At 37.5% G+C, this 12493-nt stretch overlaps 1 protein-coding gene and 1 long non-coding RNA gene across 3 annotated transcripts in view; both read left to right on the plus strand.

Annotated features, from left to right (window-relative positions):
• PRKN (parkin RBR E3 ubiquitin protein ligase) overlaps positions 1-12493 on the plus strand; it is a 712245-nt gene that overhangs the window by 113852 nt on the left and 585900 nt on the right. The gene's annotated exons all lie outside the window — the stretch shown is intronic.
• On the plus strand, positions 7796-8818 carry LOC110395961. Its single transcript, XR_002436712.1, has 3 exons — positions 7796-8033; positions 8151-8208; positions 8702-8818. It is a non-coding gene; the product is annotated as an uncharacterized LOC110395961 (long non-coding RNA).

Consider the following 12493-nt stretch of genomic DNA (forward strand, 5'->3'; position numbering starts at 1 on the left):
CTTGTATTGAGCTAAGTTCAGCCTTCTTTGCTGCAGCTGTGGCCAGTCACTCCCAACATACTTCCTTGAGCTTCAGGAGCACATTACCCTTAGCCACCTTCCCTGAGTGTTCATCCATCATAGGTACTCACTGATTCATCACAGTTGCTTTAAAGTTAATATCTATCTATCTATCCTTACCATTTTATGAAAGTCACTGCAGGAAATCCTTCATTCAACAAGTCAAGCTGTAATCTTGGAGCAGTCAGTGAGTGCACACGTGAACGCAACAGGGTGTCACTGCAGTGGACTGCAGTGATTGTTCACTACCTTACAAACTCCCCAGACAAGCTGGTCCTAATTACCAGGGTGATTCAATTTGAATGTTGATGTGAGATGCATTGCAAATCAGACTAAAAATAGATGGTGAATTCTTTTGAGTAAATACTAGTTTCAAGGAAATAAACATAAATAACATAATAATTGAATACAAAACCACACAGCTGTCATTCAGAAGCCATTCTTGAATTCAGATTGGTCTGCCAAACTGTTTTGTCAGGTTTTCCTTAATAATTCATGAAATAGGCAAGGAAGTTCTCATCTTCCTTTGATCTAAAAGCACAGGGAACTTAACATACAGAAGTGTCTTTTGTGCAGAAGACTCAAATACAAAAGTACATTTTGACTAAAAACATCTGTGTGAAATACTGTGGGTTAATCTAGGTTTTAATCTTAATTTCATCATACTTTTGCTTGACAGTAAGGACATACCATTTTCAGACTTTTTTCTTACAGCATACTTGCATATTTTTTGGAGTATAATATGGAAAAGATTATTTTTATTTCCCAAGTGAATATTACAAGCATACAGACAACATTTGAACGTGAGCTCTTTCAAATATGGTTCAGTGACTGCCGAAATTCACCAGCAAGATAGAATGTATCCCTTCCAGATCACTCAACAGAATGATGAATAGAGATCCTTAACAGTCCTGAAGTCTTTATCTTCTCGCATCCTTGAGTAATAACCTACCTCAGCATTAACAAGCAGGCTACTTCCTCTTTTTTTTTTTTTTAATAGCACCTAAATCTGTCATTTTACTTACATCCCTTTGCTTCTCTAAGTAGCAACAGGAGAGAAGCAAAATTCTTTAAGTGCTGTAAAATTTGTGGTCATTTGTAGTTCCCTTATTCTACACCATTTTTTGTTTCAAAGGCAAAGCTTTGGGTTTATTTCTTATCTAATGCAAGGTAGTATCATATCTGTTCAGGAAATGTGTTTTCCATCCTGAGAAGAAAAAAAACCTAAAGTTACAGATGGAAAGAATTAATCCTGAATTGGGATGAAAAGCCAGTGTTTGAGTTCTTGTTTTAAATTTTGAAAGACAAATTTACTTTGAAAGAAGAAAAGAAAGTTATTGGGAAAAAAAAAAAAAGAGAGAGAGAGAATGTTACATATAGAGTTCCTGAAATAGAAGTCTTAATGTGTGGACGTTTTCTAAAATATGGGAAAATCAATCAGTTTATCAAAATGCCAATTCTTTTGACAGTCCCATAATATGTTTTCACTTGTTACATTAAATATTATTATAATACTTGTATCAAGTGTTTACTATATTCCATCTGATATTTATGTATCTGTAATATTCAAATTTTTTATCAAGTACCCATTGGTATGCACTTAATTTTTTTTTTAATCAAAGCCATAGACTAATACCATCTATTTTAATATGATGAAATTCTCATGAATCCATATGAACCTCTCACAGACTTGAGAAAAGAAAAAAACATGAAAACTATATTAAAAGTTCACATAAGTAATTATTTTGAATATCTTAATGTACTAACAATCCTTTCTGAAAAAAGTTATGATTTCATGTTTATAATTATTTATAATTGTGAGCCAAATATTTATATGATATATTCTAAAACATCCAAAGTTATGTACTCTCTACCAGATGGCAATAATATAGCAAAATAATTTTATATTTTTAAGCGTACATTAGTGGTATAATGTTAGTTGAATAAATTTTTATACTGAAATCAAACATTTTCCATTCTATTAATTAAGCTGTGTTCATTCTTTAGTAGATTCAGCATGAATAAGTTCTGTTTTATTCCTTAACTAGATAGGAATCATTTACAGCATTGGACAGTTTGTGATCCAGTAAGAACTAGAGAGGCTGTCCACAACTATCTAAGGATCTGTTTACACATCCTGCTCTGTCCTTCAGTGGAGATGTGGGGATCCCTGGAAAGCCACTGTGATTTCCTGCCTCTGAATGGTAGCATCCACAGAGCAGCCACTGTGTCTGTCCCTCCAGCATATGTGGAATGAGCCTTGTGGCTCTTGATCATCGATATTTCTGCAATGTGGTTCATGAGGTCAGGATATTTCATACTATATACTGCATTGCTTCTGGTTCCAGTTTTAAAATAATGGTTCCTTGCATAATTATTCTCTGATGCTCTAGTACTTAATTGTGTGCTTAAATAGAAAGCGATTTAATGGAAATATGAAAAGAATCAAAAGGCATTTCTTTTTGTATTACTTTTGACAAAGAACTTTTAGTACCATTCCTTTAGTGAACTGAATATGGAGCTAGACTGATCTGGTTCCTTTGCATACCACTCAAAAATATTCAGATTCTAGTATTTGGAAGCTATTATTGTGTTTTTCATCTTGCACTTTTTTAGCGTAAGTGCTTATGTTTCTCACAACAGTGGAAAGTGGTGCAGTACTCCTCCAACTAACAATTAAGTGTAGCCTTGATGGAGTAAGACTGAGTGATATCAAGTATTAGTGCAGAGGCCTGCATCAGTACCATTAGCGTAGAACAGGAAGCTAATGCCCCTCCTTGGTTTGATGAGCTTTTCAGCTGGGTTACACATGGAAAGCTTTCTAAATCCAGAGAGACTCGTTTCAGTGTTTAACCTTTCTCATAATAATACAGACTCTTGAAATTTTCCTGTTAAGGTGAAACTCTTCCTCCAAAGCTGCAACACATATAGTTTTTAGAGTACACATACATGCATATATGCTGTATGTATAATCCAAGAGTATCTGTAAATAGTGATATATTACATTGGACCTACCTTCTCCTAATGGCACCTCCAATGTGGTAATACTGAGGAATGTTCTGGTCTGTTGAAGTATTCTGCAAGCATTATTATTGTTAATATTATTATTAGCCATTAAATCAGTTGAACTGCAGATTTCTAGGCTCATAGTTTATTTAGGCAGCAAAAAGACCCAGAATTTCTTTACTATATTTTTCATGTTATCTCTTATGTGTTACTCAGCAGTTATCCTGTGAGCGTTTTCTGGATGCAGGCCTCAGGCTTCCAAAGTATCTTGGACCTTTCTGCCTTTTCAAGCAAAGGTTCACCACTTTGCTAAATCAGGATGTTTGCCCTTCTTTTTTACAAGGCATTTATTTCTCCTTGAGTCCTAACTATTTTTGAGATGAAAGGACTTAACATTATTTCATGGATAAGCCAGAGAACCACTACTGAAGACTTAAGATATCCCAACTTCACCAGTTTCCTAGATTTAGCTCCAGGCTCCTATAACTTCCTGTGAAAATCAGAAACCTTTATAATTTTATAAATTCATCCCACCTCTTCCAGAGCAAGTGAGACTCGGGAGTGAAAAGCACATAAAAATGCTGGCTTCAGAAAGGTAAAGTTCCCTTTTTAATCTGATTTAATACACTTCAGGTTTCTCTGCTTGTTGAAAGTAATATCCTCAGAGAAGTAATTTAGCATGGCAATGAAGCTGTTTCACTAACATAGTATAACTGTTTAATTGTTGCTGCTGTTTCAATTACATTAATCACAGACAAAAAAAAAAGTAAAAAAGCCAGATAACTCTGTTTTGGCAAATTTAAAGAAGTAAGCCTCCTATTAAAGTGACTTATGTTAATTACCTAGAAATCATGAGACATGTGCTAGGTCTTCTGGATTTTTTTTCAAGAAGGGAAAGAAGGCTTTCTTCTATCTGACAATAAATATTTGCAATTTTGCAATTACCACCGTATGTGGTACCATAAATAAACAATGGCTCAAAATATTTTGCATGTAATTTTGTTGCAGATGAAAATTCCTTTCTCCACAATGAGAAATATTATTTCTCATTTACAAAAATTCCAAAAATCAAATAGTGTGGTTTGACATTTGACATTATTTTCTTTTTTACAACTCATGCGTAAATTTTTGTTTCCCTTTTCTCTCTGCTCCTCTCTCCCTCTGATTTTGCTTTCCTAAAAACTTGTTACTTAGCCACAGCTCTCTTGTAAATAATCATGGAATCATAGAAAGGCTTGGTTTGAAAGGGAACTGAAAGATCACCTAGTTCCAACCCCTTACTGTGGACAGAGTTGCCACCCGCTAGTTCAAGATGCTCAAAGCCCCATCCAACCTGGCCTTTACCAGGGATGGGGCATGCACAGCTTCTCTGGACAACTTCTTCCAGTGCCTCGCTACTCTCATAGTAAAGAATTTCTTCCTACTATCTAATAAAATCTCCCTCTTTTACTTCAAAGCCAGTACCTCTTGTCCTATTGCTACATGCCATTGTATGTGATATGTTCTATCAGATCCCCCCGGAGCCTTCTCTAGCCTGAACAACCCCACTCCTCTCATCCTGTCTTCATAGGATGGGTGCTTCAGCCCTCTGATCATCCTTACAATGCGCCAACACGTCCATGTCTAAATAGGGTGGAAGGGAAAATTTTTTCATCAGGATAACTATGCTAACTTCCACTGTATCTGAAAACACCATGGAGTTTGTAATGTCAATACACAGCAAAAGAACGCTATATGCTAAAATCCTTCAATTTTATTTCTAGAAACTTGATTTAAAGTTTATTATACCCACTCAGTATTTCTGATCTACTGGTGTCTTGTTTCCGCCATCTGCCTGTATGAAATTACAAGTATCATTGGCTGCCATGGAGTGGCCCTTTGCTGTGCAGTCAATCACAGACCAGAATAAAATTGCATAATAGACCATAATTTCCTGTCATTTCCAGGATCACAAGCTGAGCCTTATGTGCTAGGAGATTTCCTTAGAACTAATTGACAAATGCACTGGCACAGGCAGTGATCAGTTGCAGCTGTGAGCCTGTTTTTATCAGAAAGAAAGGAAATCTTGAGAAGTGTTGAGTTGTTCATGAAATTGAGATGGATCTTCTCATAGGAATATGCATAGAATGAAAAAACTTTGCTTTCAGCAAAAACAACTGCCTGTTATTTTAGGCCTCAAAATGGGGTTATAGATGAGCAAATCCCACAGAAGACTACATGTGCTCTTTTAGCATAATTTCTCCCGACAACAGGAACAATGGAAACAAAGCACATGGTCCAAAAGAATAACTTAATATTGACCTACAATTTTTTTCTTTAGAGAGCTAAAAGACTTGATCAGAACCAAGTGCATCATAACACTTGGTCAGTTTTTAAAATTAAGATGTGTTCTCTTGTTTTAAATTGCATTTTCTTCAGATACCTCAGTAATGATGGTGCATTTGTGTCTTCCACTTGTGGAAATAAGGTATGCAAAACAAGATTTTTGCAAGAGAATATGTGGTACTGTGGTACACAGATATATCGTAGTAGCACTGTTACCTGTTGCCAAAGGTTAGATGATGCTGCACTTAGTGCCTCCCACTAAGCTTCAGCTTTTCCAGTATAAGTCAGAATATAGATCATCTATAGAAAATCACATGTAATCAACTGTGGATTTATTGTTTTGCTTATTCAAAAATTTTGACTTCATGTATTATTAATGAAAATGGTGAGCTTCTGTTTATTTGGGGAAAATTTTATCTAAGAAAAATGAGTGATAACTTAAAAATTGTTTTAAATAAGCTTTCAGCTCAGTAAGGAGAAACTCATTCATCCTATCTTTATCAACTCAGTTGTTTTTAACATTTTAATGTATGCATATCTTGCTTTTGTCAAAAATATTTTAAATCATTCTCTTTATCTAATGCTCATGAAATGAAATATACTCACAAAACTTTTGGCTTCAGTGCATTACATTTGCTACTGTAAATGTGCTTTTCCAGGAAAATTACGACCTAAACTAGGTATAGTGGTTTAATTATCCCTATATGGCAGAAAACATACTCTAAAGTTGTGGCACAGCATAGCTTTACATGGTCTTTGCTATTTGGTGTGCGTATCTGTAATATATATATACACAAAATAAGCTTTAGCTGTGCTTAGAGTTGATTAAAAAAACCTCAACACCTACAAAAACCCCACAACCAACCATGAAGCGGAGTCTTGTACAGTACCTGAAATGTTTTGCCACTTTTATTCCACTGTATTCAGCTGATGTACTGTATGCATCACAATTTATTAATCTGAGGTCTCCTACTGTATTTAGACATTTCTGTATGATTTGGAGTTTTTCATTTTTCTTATTTGTAGTAGTATGTGATTCCTGCGTCCAGTAAGCATTTTTTTTGTTCACTGAGTATTGGAGCTCCTACTTACATCCTACTCAGCAAGTTCATATCTGCTTCTCAATGAAGAAGGATTTCACTCTGTACAAAAATTATAAAATTCAGAAATGGAGATTCTATACATACCGATATATAGATTATATGTACATATATATATTTGTACATACCAGCTTGATCCATTCAATATTATAAAGGACAGCACAGAACATATTTTGAATAGGTACAATAAATGTCTTTGTTCAGATAATATGCTGAGTTCATACAATTTTGATGCAACACTGGGATATTTGAAATGTGTTTCTTTTTTCTAGCAAACCAGTTTTATAGTAGGAATGACAGACTATTTTTGGCAGTCAATTCAGGTCATATGTTTATGCCTGACAGTAGCGGTTGCTGTGTATTTTCTTGTGGCAGGGACTTAGAAGTATTTAATGTAAGATTATTTACATGCGAGCTAGGTAGCAAAAGTAGGTGTTAAAAAAGAGAGAAAGACCTCTGAAAAACTCAGAACAAAATTATCTTTGCAATGAGGTAAATCCTCAAGCTTAGCTGCAGGAACTGTTTTTTTTTGTTTTGTTTTGTTTTTGTTTTTGTTTTTTTTCTAGTAAGTCAGAAGAAAAATGGGGTACACATTTCTATCATATAATTGGAACTTTCTTTGATAACTCATCATTTTATACATCTCTTAATTTAAAGGGTTAATTCTAACTGTCATAGCAGCAAATATCTAAGATAGTTTTGCTAAAGCTAGATTAATTACTTGGGATTTCTATCTGACAATTAGGGGTATTATTTTGACTAGAGAATTTAAGTTAAACCTGTCAGACTGAAAGGACCATTAGGGTGAATTTCAAGCTACTAAAAAGGTGATGTACATTTTGGAATAAAACACATTTTTCAAATGCTAAAAGGCAGGGACATATTAAAATGATTTTAAAGCCATCTACAGTTCAGCATTCTGCCAACTCTAAAGCCTCAGTAAGCCGCAGGGAGTTGTGAGTTTAAGCTGCAGCCATTGTGTTCCATCCACACCAAGGAGGCAGGCAGTGATGTGACCCCACAGAGCGGGTGGGAAGCCAAGTGCTGTGGAGCCACACAGCAGTGCAGTGCCCATACCCGGCCTCTGGGCATTACGAGAGCCCTGGTGCTTGGCTGTGCAGCAGCTAAGGGCTGCTCGCCACAGTTAGTGCTGCTTCACAGAGCTGCCACGAGCCCAGGAGACACCTTGGCAATTTCAGGCGGATCTTTGGCCGAGCAGATACCATTTTGCTGAGCAGCCTGTCACACCCCCCATGTTGCACACTGTTCCCAACAGTTCACATGCCAAGAGTTTTGGAAATGACACCAAATGATCTCAGATGAGCGCAGAAGCAGGCAACACAGTCAGGCTGTACATGACAGCTACAGCCTTGGGCAGCCAGCGAGCACCTTTGTTTGCACCAAGGCCTTAGACTGTGGGCATAAGATTGCTCAGCTGTGCCAGCAGCAGTGAGGGTGTGCCCCTTGTGCAAATCTAGGTTGCCCACACCCAGCTGGTCCCAGTTACATCTTGATTAAGAAAAAGGAGCCCACCTCCCACTGGTAGTATTTTCTGTCTGTCTTGCCCATTGAGGGTTTAGAACTTGAGATACCTCTCCTAGATTTGCTGTTACTGAAGTGTTTTTGTCTTTACTTTTATTACTTTGTGACTTTTCCCAGGAGCAGCTGGTGTGGGTCTGCTCTGTGGGGGCAAAGCACTGGGAAGCTACAGGTGGAGGTGAGTGAGGCTGAGTGTGTTGTGAGGGGCAACCTAGGGATCCACCAGGGCATCAGGGGAGGGTATCAGCTCAGGTCCCGTCTATCTGAAAGTCCAGGTAGGATTAGCAATGGCTTGGTCTGAGCAAGAACACTGGCACTGTTTCTGGGGCAGGGTCTGATAGCCCGGGGGGGTGGGAGTGGGGGCCTGTTCTTGGTCAGCATAAGGAAGGGAGAAGCTGGGGTTGGTTGTACACCCAGGGCCCTGATAACTGAGATGTTTTGTAGAGTAATCATACTTGTAAGTCTGCTACTGCTGTTGGAGCAGTTTTACAGTTGGGAATATGGGTTTGGGATGGGAAGGGGAACAGGATTATGCCTATGGTTTGAAAGAAAAGTGCATGAAGAAGTAGATTGAGGTCACCGTTGAAAGGTGAGGAGCAGGGCCATGGGCTATATTAAATAGCGATGCTTATTTTTCTGCTAGTAAAGGTGAGTATTTCTCATTGAAACAGGTTATCTGGTTATTGGACTTGAGAAGGACAGACTACAGAATGCACTCTTAAAATGGAATCCTCTGTGATTGAACTATAATGTAATTTGGGCCTCTTGTAAAGCAAATTGTAAAGTGATTGTAATGGTATTGGAATAAAAAAAAATGAAATGTCTAAAATAAAAAAAAATTAGACTTCAAAAACACTAAGAAATTCTAACATTAGCCCTGTAAACACTGGAGGAATAAACCCTCTTTAGCAAAGGACTAAAGGGAATGGCCTCAAATTGCACTGGGGAGACTGAGGTTAGATGTTAGGAAAAATATCTTTTCCAACATTGGTGATTCTATGATTCTCTTATTTTTCTCTTCTCTGGAGCAGCTGGCTTCATTCCTTTCTTTACAGCAGCGCATGTGGCTGTATCACATGTGATTGGATTAACTGTGGCCTGTGCTGTGACAACTCTTATTTCCTTGAGTTTTTGCATGTTTTTTTCTTGCTGTAGCTCTTGGAAGTCTGTATTTTTGTTTAATTTCTACATGTAGGTAGCTGGATACATATGCTTTCTGTTGGACTTCTGTTTTTTTTTTTTTTCATACAAGGAGCTAATCATTTCTATCAATTCCAGTGGTACATATCTGTAAAATTTTTATCCATATTACAATAGCTGTAATTTAAATGCCGATAATCCTTTGTCCTTTACTGAAAAAGTATCAAACCTCATGCTTAGAAAACTTCTTAGTGAAGTGTAACAGCTGTCACATCTAGTATACATTCATGTTAGAATCTATAGCTGTCATGTAATGCTTCTAGTATCTAACAGAATGTAGACACAATAAGACAAATGTGTTAAACTTCCTGGGGAACTGCAAATGAGAATAAATGTTAAGAATGGAATTGTGCTCCCCACCTTGCAGTCCCTCTTACAGCCTTAAAACAATTGCAGTAGCTATATGAGCCCTGCTTAGGTTTTTCTGACCCTCTTACGAATGTTGTTGAACTCATGCACTCTTGGTAAAATTATAGGCCTATTCTTCCACAGGACAGGGGCAATTTAAAAGCTGCAGGAGTGTACATTATATTTATAAATGTAATACTTTTCATTAAAACAAAAAGCTGTAGCATATAGCTGGAAATACGTAGAGTTTGAATACTCTCACCCATACGCAAGCACATTAAAGAGCAGTATGTGTGCGTTTAAAATGAAACACGAATGTGGCTCAATTTTGTAACAACGAAGTTCATAGCTGCTTTGTGCTGACGCAAGCAGCCACTGAATCAGGACAAAAATAGCTAGGCAAATAGTGTTTTTGAGAGACTTTTAAAGGAAGTGCCAGCATAATTGCAGTGTTCAGTTAGCTAGCTATGCATTCCTTGAACTTTAAAGAGAGTTTGGATATAGTAGAACTGAGTGAATCATTCACAGGAAATAATTTACTGGACAAATTTAGCTTGTCTCTTGGATTAAGAGGCATACTTCATAGAACAAAATTAGGTTACTGTGAGAATTGCTGAGTTTAAATTTTTGTGCTCTGAAATACAGGAAAGCAACTGCACGTGCATGCGTAGTTCTGGCAGAAAGAAGGGTAGTGGTGAGTTTTCGTCTGTTTTAATTGCATCTGTTCTGGATTTGGATTACTTGGTAGTGGAAAAGAGAAACAGAATGGAGAAGACTGTTCTGCCTGCTTGATAGATTTCACTCAGTACTACATTCTGTGAACACTGTGTCTGTAAATGCAAATCCATGACACATACAAGAGAGCTGTCATAGGACTTCAGAGTCTGTTTAATACAATATATTATTGTCTGCAACAGCAACCATAAGTGGTGGCATCAAGAAAGAGGATGAGGGAAGCTGGTATTCTCACATCTCATGAACATTCCCCTAAAAGGGGGGAGGGAGGCTTTTCATGGTATCTGTTTATTTTACTGGCCTTGTAGTGGTAAATTCCTCTTCGGCTGAGTGTGTAACTTGAAGACATAGCCCTTTAAGCTGAAAACCTACATGCAAACTATTTTGTACTTGTATATGTTATACTCTTCTCAGTAAAGTGTTTCCTGAGCTGCCTATGCAGTATGCCGATTCATTTCTCCCACTGAGCCCAAGCTATGCATTTTGCATTTACCGCTTCTCTGGCAGAGAGTTCCCAAGCATGAGGAAACATCTCATTTTGTCTGATTCGAACCTAGCTCCTACCAGCTCAGCTTGATGCCCTCTAAATCTTGCAGCAGAAGTGAATGCCCAGTCCCTACTCATCCCTTCCATGCTGTTCATGATTTTGTAGAAAACTGATAGCAGGTACAAATGTAGTAATTATGAATACTCCCATATGGCTCTGTAATAAATAGTTGTCTGAATAAAAGTCCGTCATGATTTTTACTTAAAATGGATATAAAACAGAAGTCTAATATAAAAATTTGAGGTACTAATCAAGGAATGTTTTTTATGATATTCATTTAGCGCTAACTAGAAATAAAGATATTTCTGTGAGACAGTTTATCCTTTGTTAAGGAGAGAAATAACCTCACTAAGGATGAGGTTTTATAGGCACTGTTTATGTTTGATTACTGTGTTGCTCTCTATGTGTGACTACATCATAAAATCATTCATAAGGTGAAGGCAATTTACAAATGATCAGAAGCAACCAAATTAGCCTAGCTGAATGAGTTGCTCCTTACTGCCTGTGTAGGCTCCTCTTCTGCTGTGGCTGTGAAGTTGGCTTACATTACTGTGTTTTGAGTCCTAATGCAGCCAGTTATCATGGCTCAGCAATGACTGTTAATTCATTAAGTCATGGTAAACTTTGTTGTGTATATCCGTCAGTCTGCAACAGCTAGACCTGGTGCAAAACATATAGCAGGACATTTTGCCAGGAAAACATACTTGTATTAGAATTGTGCGATGGACTCTCTACTTTGTTGTACGCGCTGGAAAGGGGAGACTGTACCTCTTAGTGATGAACGAAAACACACTTGCATGGGGAAAGGGATGGCAGCTGTTGACAGGGAATGTTAACTGTGCCTGCGTGTTGTGGAAGAAGGCAATGACAGTGCCTTCTAATGGGATACAAGCACTACAGAGCAATAGGAGGTAACAAAGAAGAAAAATTGGCTCACCCTTTCCAACAACCAGTAATGGCTCAAGAGGAGTGTGATCTCTATCTGGAGAGATGCTGCTCCCTCAGCTGTTAACACTTCAATGAGGGTGAGGAGGGGTGGATCCAGGCTCCACCCCTTCCAGATACTCAGGTTCATTGCTTGCACCTGAGCTCCCTGGGTTGGTAATGCCTTCTCTCCTAGTGCTAAACCATTGGTTCAGGCTGTGACCTGGTAATTCTGCTGCAGCTTGCCATAAGTATGTTGAATGTATGTGTCTTTGGAAAGAGAGTACGACTTTAGAACTCACTTAAATTCCCCATCACTCTGTTACTTTATCAACCACTTTCCTCTTATCTGCATGTTTGATTTGCAGAGCCAAGACAGTAGCTTTCATAAGACTAAAGAAAAAGAGCATTATTTACGAGATAGGAATAAGTCCTTGAAAATGCATGTATACAGATGTTAGGTGTTTATGTGAGCATATCTGTGTGTGTATATATGTATCTATATACATGCGCATGTAGATAGTCCCATCTTAGCTGATACATGAATTTTATTCCCGATTGTTTTAGCTATATATTTTGCTATCAGTCAATATAACTTTACTCATAGGTGAGCATTTTGACTGTTCTTGGGGAAAATGGGAAGTGTTCAGTAGTTGGAACTACTTTTGTCCTGTATTTTGCCCTTTACTTTTCAAACCCCAATCAAAAA

Source organism: Numida meleagris, chromosome 3 (genome assembly GCF_002078875.1).
Source record: "Numida meleagris isolate 19003 breed g44 Domestic line chromosome 3, NumMel1.0, whole genome shotgun sequence".
Classification (NCBI taxonomy): Eukaryota; Metazoa; Chordata; class Aves; order Galliformes; family Numididae; genus Numida; species Numida meleagris.